General features: G+C 38.5%; 1 long non-coding RNA gene across 1 annotated transcript; it reads right to left on the bottom strand.

Moving 5' to 3' along the window:
- Window positions 1-1,437: 1,437 nt before the first annotated feature.
- LOC137850251 (uncharacterized) lies at window positions 1,438-7,835 on the bottom strand. Its single transcript, XR_011092404.1, has 2 exons — window positions 7,548-7,835; window positions 1,438-1,641 (listed from the first exon to the last, which is right to left on the bottom strand). It is a non-coding gene; the product is annotated as an uncharacterized lncRNA (long non-coding RNA).
- Window positions 7,836-8,096: the final 261 nt, after the last annotated feature.

Below are 8,096 nucleotides of genomic sequence, written 5' to 3'. Positions count from 1 at the left end.
CTGAAATGCTGCCAAGATCTTGTTTCAGAGCTATGGAACATAGCATAGATACTGTGAAGACATTTTTTCAAATATTTTCCTGTGATGGGGAGAAGAGGGACTAAATGACTTGGAGCAGGAGGGAATAAGCAAGCTGCTGGGGATGAATCCCAGTAGTGAGAGGAAAGCTAATGGAAAGTAACTCATGCATGTTTTCCAGCTGTCTGCAGCTTCTGCACAGACATTAATTTTTGTTTTTTATGCAGTTGCATGTGTGTATTTTACATATATATAGGCCCACGTATTTTTTGACAAAATTACTTAATTTGCTTCTGGTAGCATGCATTTTGTTGTGTTTGGCTGCTCAGGAGAAAGAAAGGTCCATCTCTTCTGGCCTACTGCACTGGAGTTATATGGAACTCTTTGAAGAGAGGGAGAAAGGAAGAGTTGCCTTTTTCCTCAAAAGCAAGATAAAATGCTGAGCTTGAGGGAACCATCTGGAGCACACGGGCAAATAGGACAGTATGCACTGAGAAACAGCATGAAGTAGCAACAGAGACTGAGAAACTAAGTGAGGGGCAGCCTGCAAGAGAGAACAAAGCCACAGCCAAAACTCAGGGGGCCATTTCACATTACTTGCCTGCCAGAAGATTTGATCTTGCTCCTTCAGCTGCCAATCTCACAGAAAACTAACCAGGGGGGGAGGGGGCGGAAATAAATAAATAAATAAATATATATATATATATATAAAATATATATATATATATATATATATATATATATATATATATATATATTATATATATTTATATATATATATCATCTGTTTTAACTATTTAACTAGAAAACTAGCTTAAATAATTGTCATGCCCTGATTTATTATTTTATTTTAATTACAAAAAATTGATTTAACAACTGGGAGCCTTTGGTGTCTTTTCCATGTTAAAAAACAGAACTCGGGAAGACATTCCAATCCCTGGCTGTGGCTGATTCCACGTCTAGTCAGGAAAACTTTCAGCAGGGGTTTTAGAGAGGCTGTCATGAGACATGTCAGTAACACAAGATGCCCCCAGTGACCTCTCCAGTTAAATTACTGGCCATTGCATACCCAAGATCTGGCAGACACTGCTTAACTTCATGCAGTCCCTTCTTCCAGCTCAAATCCAGGCAGAAAATATCTTTGTCTGCTTCACTTGCTCTTCAGCTGAACAAATAGTCCAGTTTAAAATGTCCATTGAGGTATGACCTTATTGTAGCAACAGTTATCATCAACATTATCATCATTATCATTATGATAAGTTATCATCAGCAACATTTCTAGGGATAAATTAAGTTTAGCAAATGTCAAAAAAGCACAGCTTGACTAAGAATGGCCATGCTGGATTCAGATTATGGAGAGACTGACTGATTTGTTTTAAAAATTTTCATAAACATTCTGCCAAAATGAAATGAAACAGATTTAGTGGGCACCAAATCAATGTTTATTCTTGCTGTATCTCCATTATTACCAGTGGCTTCACATCAGGGATACATTTGGCCGGATTTCTTCAGATTTTCAGGAAGTGCTTTACAAAGCTCCCAGATCCCATCTGGAGTTATTGTCTAGAATTGACAAAGGGGTGTAAATTCCAACGGTTGCTGGCACAGCATGTTCGGAGTTATCTAAAAGCATACGAGAGAAGGAAATTCCTATAGTTACAATTTCATTAAGCTGAAAATGAAAGAGAATACTACAGAGAGCAGAATGTGAGTGCATACACTTGTATAATTTATCTAAAAGATTCCACAAACTGGCAAAGGAGGCAACAACTTTCCAATCTCCTGTTGATGTTAAAGCTATACTGAACTTCAGAGACATAGCACATAGAAAAGAACTGTCCACTGGCATACAGAATATGTACTGTTTAGATCCAGCACCTGGATTAACAGATGGCAAATGTTGTGGTACTGATTAATAAACATGAATTTGTTATGCAACAAAGCAGCAAAGGAGAGGGAGGATATAAAAGTGCTTGAGTATATTGATCAAGCCCCAGCTAGAGCATGTTTCTAGAAAAATCCCCTAGATTTCATTTCATTTTGCAGATGGCCCTGGGTAGGGAACTAGTTGCCAAACATTCTGTTTGGGTGATATTTTTGAGTTTAGTTCATGAATGCATGTAAAATATTTTGCAATCTTTGGAACAAAGGCAATGTAAGCAAGCAATTCAACTGCTATTACTAGAACAGAATCAAATGAGTTTTCATATCAAGATATTTTAAGTCAATATAAGATAGAGACTAGCTTTATATTGAGCAATTTTTACATACCTAAAATATATACGCTAAGACACAACTTGATGGAAGTATGAAAACACCTGAGACGGGCCAGCATGACTTGTTTTTCTCCCAGTTTACTCTCTACAGGTAAAGTTTGTGTTTCTCTTGAATATGTTGCTTCAGTTCCTTTTGACTTAAGTTTTTGTTTTTTTTTGTTTTTTTTTACAAGTAAAAATTACATAGTTTTGTATGTGTTTGCACACTTGACCTCCCTAGTTAAAGCTGATGTATATTGTACAGCATTATGTACCTTGCGAGTTCGCCAAAGCTACAGCAGTGGTTAGATGTCCAGCTGCTAAAACCAAATATCATTTAGAAATGTCAAGCAAAATATTTAAAAGCAACTCCCAAGGCACAGTGACCTTAGCACCATTTTGGTCAAGATAATGAGTTAACTATAGTGATAAACTAGAGAAAAAATGGGATTCAAAGAGACAGACAGGACTGGAAACACCATAATAATAGGATCACTTAGTTACTATTGTGTAGTATTAAATGTCACAGTAGGGTATTTTTAGACATTGCACATGACTGTTTCATGGATAAGCTAGTCAGCGAACTCAAAGGGAGGAACTGGATTTTGACCTTCTTCTGAGAGGTATTTTTGTTCTGTGTCCCAAGGTTGCTATCACTCTGTAATACTAACTGAAATGTGTTTATACTCAACATGCTTGCAGAAGGCATGAAGGCAAGACAAAGAACCATTTGCACAAGTGTCTAACTTCAAAACATCAGCTTAGAAGCAGTCAAAAAAAAAGCTAACTGAATATTAAGGAATTATTAGGTGCAGAATAGAGAATAAAATGGGATATAATCAATGTATCACTATACAAATCCAAGGTGTCTCAACATCTTAAATACTGTGTGCAGTTTTGATGTTCCATCTCAGAAATGATAAAGCCAAACTAGAAAAGAGAAGGGTGATTAAAATGATCTAAAGCCTGAAGCAATTTCCATGAAAAGAATGATTAAAAGGTTAGGACTGGAAAATCAGTTGCAGAGGAACAGAATAGAGAACTGCAAAGTCAGTAGTATGGAGAGGATGAATAGCTTATTCTCTTTTAATTCACAATACTGAAAATAGATGATATCAAGTGAAATTATAATCAAGCACGTTCAAAAAACACAAAAGGGAATATATATTCTCATACCCTATAATTAAGCTGTATAACCCGTTACAAAGGGGCAATAGTGATGCCAAAGTTGACACAGATGCAAAAAGACATTATTCAAATTCATGGAGGGGAAATCATTAAAGACAATTAAACACAAAGGTACTGCCTCTGACTAAAGATATCCCTAAGTTGCACTTTGCTGGAAGCTGCAAATGTGTACAAAGGGAGTACTGCTCTACTTTTGAGCTCACCTTGTGCTAGGCATCTACTCTTGCACATTTTGCAGCAGAGCATGCTACCTAGATCTTTGGTCTGATCCAGGACAGGCATTTTCCTGTTCTTATGTCACTCCCTAAACTGCAGTGAAAATCCTGGAATGTGAACTTTTCATTGTAATATTTGGTCTATTCTGAGAACAAAATGGGAGCGAGGGGGGGAGGTTGGTGTGAGAGATTCATGGGAACAGAGAAGTAGAGGAAACAAGGCAACTATTTATACCACAGAACTGATTGCATTTATTTGGAGCCAGGATCAGGTTGGACTGTATTTTTCTTGTCCTGGTTCACCCAGAATAAATTACTACAAAAAATGTATCCATTAAGGGTCTGACTCCTTATATAATAATAATAATAATAATAATAATAATAATAATAATAATAATAATAATAATAATAATAATAATAATAATAATGAGAGAAAGAGAGAGAAAAGGGATGCAGGAGAAAGGGGAGGTAAAAAACCATGAGAGAGAGAAGGACAGAGAGACAGGGAAAGAGTGTGAGAGAGAAAGGAAAATGGGAGAGAAAAAAAGCGATGAGAGAAGAAAAAAAGAAAAAGGAAAAAAAAAAGAGGAAGGAAGGAAGGAAGAAAATAAGTTAAAAGGGAAGGAAGGAAGGAAGGAAGGAAGGAAGGAAGGAAGGAAGGAAGGAAGGAAGGAAGGAAGGAAGGAAGGAAGGAAGGAAGGAAGGAAGGAAGGAAGGAAGGAAGGAAGGAAGGAAGGAAGGAAGGAAGGAAGGAACTACTGGGAAATGACTGTATTCATAGAGCAGCCCACAGCCACAGTTTTTGCTGGCCAGCTGGACCTGCTCATTCACAGACAAATCTATTATAAATATTCTGGCAACTAGAGCCTATCTGAGACTTCCCTTTCCCAAGGAAACAAGCTGGCCAGCTTTGTGACTGCTTTGTGCACAAAGCTGCTGAAGTTAAGGAACGAACCCAAAATGAATATGCATGTGCACTTTGGTTTTCTTCCAACTTAATCTCCTGTATGTTTCAGTGCTTTCTGTCAGATTCTAAGGGTGACTGGTTTGGATGCATTAATTCAGCATTATGAAAATTAGTGTCTAGTATAACAGATCTTTCCTGTGTGTATCCTCAGGTTGTGGAAAAGCAGTATTATACAGAAATAGCCACCCATTAAATAACATATTGAAAGAAGATTAGGTATCTGTGATATTTATATACAATTAATCCTATTTTACAGCAGGAAATTAGTAGATGTCCTCCCCAAATCCATTCATTCCTGTTTTCTACAACTTCATTATCAGAAGAAATTAAGATAGTTTAATGAAAATACATTTTGTTGTTGTTGTTGTTATTATACCCCCAGTTATAGGGGTGTTGACAGCTGATATTAAAAAAAAAAAAATCCACAAAATTTTAATTTTAGCTCAGAAGATGTTTTGATGGGAAACATGACCAGTAAAAATCTTTCTACTAATACTGGGAGAAAAAGGGTGTTTTAAAATGATGCTGTATCATATCTTGAATAACCAAATCTCATAAATCTCAAAATTAGCAATCAAAAAAATGAAAAAAATAAAATGTTTTTCAATTTCTGAGTTACCACATTTCTTCAGGAATTGCATTTGATTCCTCTGTCCCTGACTTGTATAAGAAGATGAAACAACAGTTATTTAGATGTATTCCTTACTTGTACTACAAAATGAAAACAAAAACCTCTCATTATACGCAGAACCTAGCAAAAGAGGGCCTAATAAAATTCAGAGCCTCCAGGTGATACTGCATGCAATAGCAACTCCAATAAACACCGGTGTTGTGCTCCTGTGTCAACAGCTTTAGAGTATTCACATCTCCACCTCTATATACAACATGCTCTTTTATTACAGCGACCAAAATGCTAATGCATGGAAGAACAACTGCCACCTGAGACAACAGAATGAGAGTGTTACTCAAAGCATTGATTGCAGCTTACTGATTTAGCCCCGCTTCATTCCTTTCATTCCAAACCTTGCAAACAAGTCACATCACATTGCTGCTCTTTTTAAGGCAACATCTGATAAGACCATTTGATTATGCTTTCCTGCATCTTTTCTGGCTGTCTCCCCAGTGCCCAGATCACTCAAGAACTGACAGATGCACAGCACAGCCTTTGTTCCAGTAACTGGCTATGTGTGGCTCTGAGCCTGGAAAGAAAGAAAAAATAATAAAATAAAATAAATCACACTTAAATTATTACACTTGATTACTAAAAGAGGGAGACTAGGAATGATAGGATAAAGCAGTGAGAGCTCAGGGACCTGGAAGAAAAAGAAATGAGGCCAGGAAGGCAGGCCCCAGGCACAGGCTGTTGCCAGGGCAGCCAGTGCTGGGTCACCAAAGGGTCCCATGCATACACAGGCTGTGCCCTTACTTTGTTAATCCTTAAACGCAACATTACCAGCATTGCCCTTGCTTCCTTGCTGCTCAGTTTCATCTGCTTTTCTAGCGAGCCTTGACCAGCTCTGATAAACCTGGACTAACTCTTCTTCCTCCTCTCTTGCTCACAAAACATCTCTTCACACTGGAGCTGTGCAACCAGGCCTCCCATACCTGCTGTGCAAAGAGGAGCCCACCAGCAAGTAAAACAGGCCTGGATCTGCTGGGGAGACTCCACAGAGGTCACTCTTAGTCAGGCCTGCTAAAAAATTCATCTCAGATCCCCCTGGTCCTGCTGTCTCAATCACTGTATTAAATCCTTTTACAGCATCACAACAAAAGCCGGATGTTATCTTATGCAAGGGTAGCCACACAAGCACATACACAAACACAGACTCCTTCCTCTTGAGCACAGCTCTATCTACTTCATGTTTCAGAGCACAATCTAACCCCACAATATGTACTGGGCTGAACATCCAAAAATATCCCCTGGATGAGTACATCCCAGTTTAGATCTTTAGCAGACCTCCAGCAGTAGCATCCCATTCCCATCAGATCAAGCTCAGTGTGGCAGTGAGGGGATGTAAAAAAACTTTTCAGTGGCCTGTGGCTCAGAAGTAGTTCAAGCAGAGATCTTACCTGGGAGCGACAACACTATCCAATGTCAGCTGCCACTCTGGCACAGGAAGGCTAAATAAACAATACCTTCAGATACCAAAATAAACAATAGCTTCAGACACAGGAGAAAACAAAAAGAGGCAAGACTGCTGAAATGAACTTGGATTTACCCCACAGGTCAAGATACAAGTTAGTCCTGTCATACTGCACCATTAAAAAGCCATATGCCTGAGGAGCCACTGTTATCTATATCTTGAGGTCCATGCTAAATTCCTGCAACCCTTGGCTCTCTTGAGATATAAAACAAATCTCACATCCATCTGGCATTTCTGACCTGACATTTCACAACTCAGGAAGGTTAGCCAGCTCTAGGCTATGGGCTGGCTTTCCAAGACCCACACTAGCACACACACCTCCCTGAAATGCAGAGTGATGGAAGATTTGTAATGTTCCTAGAACTGGCTGCAGATCATTGTTATCTTTTTTGTGTGTTTGTTTTCTTTTGTCAGGCAACCTGCCACTCCTTTGAACCTTGTCTGGCTCAGGTAGAGAGTGCCTATCAAAGACCTTACTGTTTTTACTTGTCACAATTTTCTCAGAGAACTGCTTTCATACTTGTTTTAATAATGCAAAAGTAACACTTTTCTCCTAGGTGACTTTGAAAAATATCTTTAAATTATATTAAAGAACAAAGATGTATGATATACTCCTCTTCTGCTTCCAGAAATTATGCTAGGATTAAAGAGAGCAATATATCCATAAGAGTATGGGTTATCTGTGCCTGATGCAAAAGGCAGATGGATTTAACTTCAGCTTTATCTCTTGTGACAAATAAAATTGCAATAAAATACTGACCTCAGATGTCTAAGGGTGAAGTTAACTCTTTCCTTGGTACTCTATAAATCTGTTTTGCAAGTTTTACCCCGGAGAGGAATGGCAGCAAGGCAGCGGCGCTGGGATGCCTATTCCTCAAATGGAACACGCGGTGGCAGTGCGGCTGCTCTGTCCTCGGAGGGGATTTGCAGGCAGGGAGGAGTTGGTTCGCTTTCACTCGTCAGGGTTATTCAAATGATTGGACCAGATGTGGAAACAATCCAGCTATTCCTGACTAGCCTGTACTTGTACATAACACCTTCAACCATGGTATCCAGACCTTGCATAAATAACTGAGGAAATAAAAATGATTGAATAGCATTTCATTCTCCTGGTATTCCTAGAGATGTACTTAGGAATAATTTTGTTTGCATTTAAAATGATGCCGTTGTTGTCAAGCTCTGTCACACCTCAACTGAACACATCAATGTCCATACTTACCATCGGTTTTCTCTAAACTGGAAATAATCTGTTTTCAGCATACCATCAAAACTAGCTTGTTCTAAGTCATATCACAGAGAGAGGGCAGTA

The sequence above is a fragment of the Anas acuta genome, chromosome 1, assembly GCF_963932015.1.
Source record: "Anas acuta chromosome 1, bAnaAcu1.1, whole genome shotgun sequence".
Lineage (NCBI taxonomy): Eukaryota > Metazoa > Chordata > Aves > Anseriformes > Anatidae > Anas > Anas acuta.
This window is presented reverse-complemented; position numbering and strand designations above follow the sequence as displayed.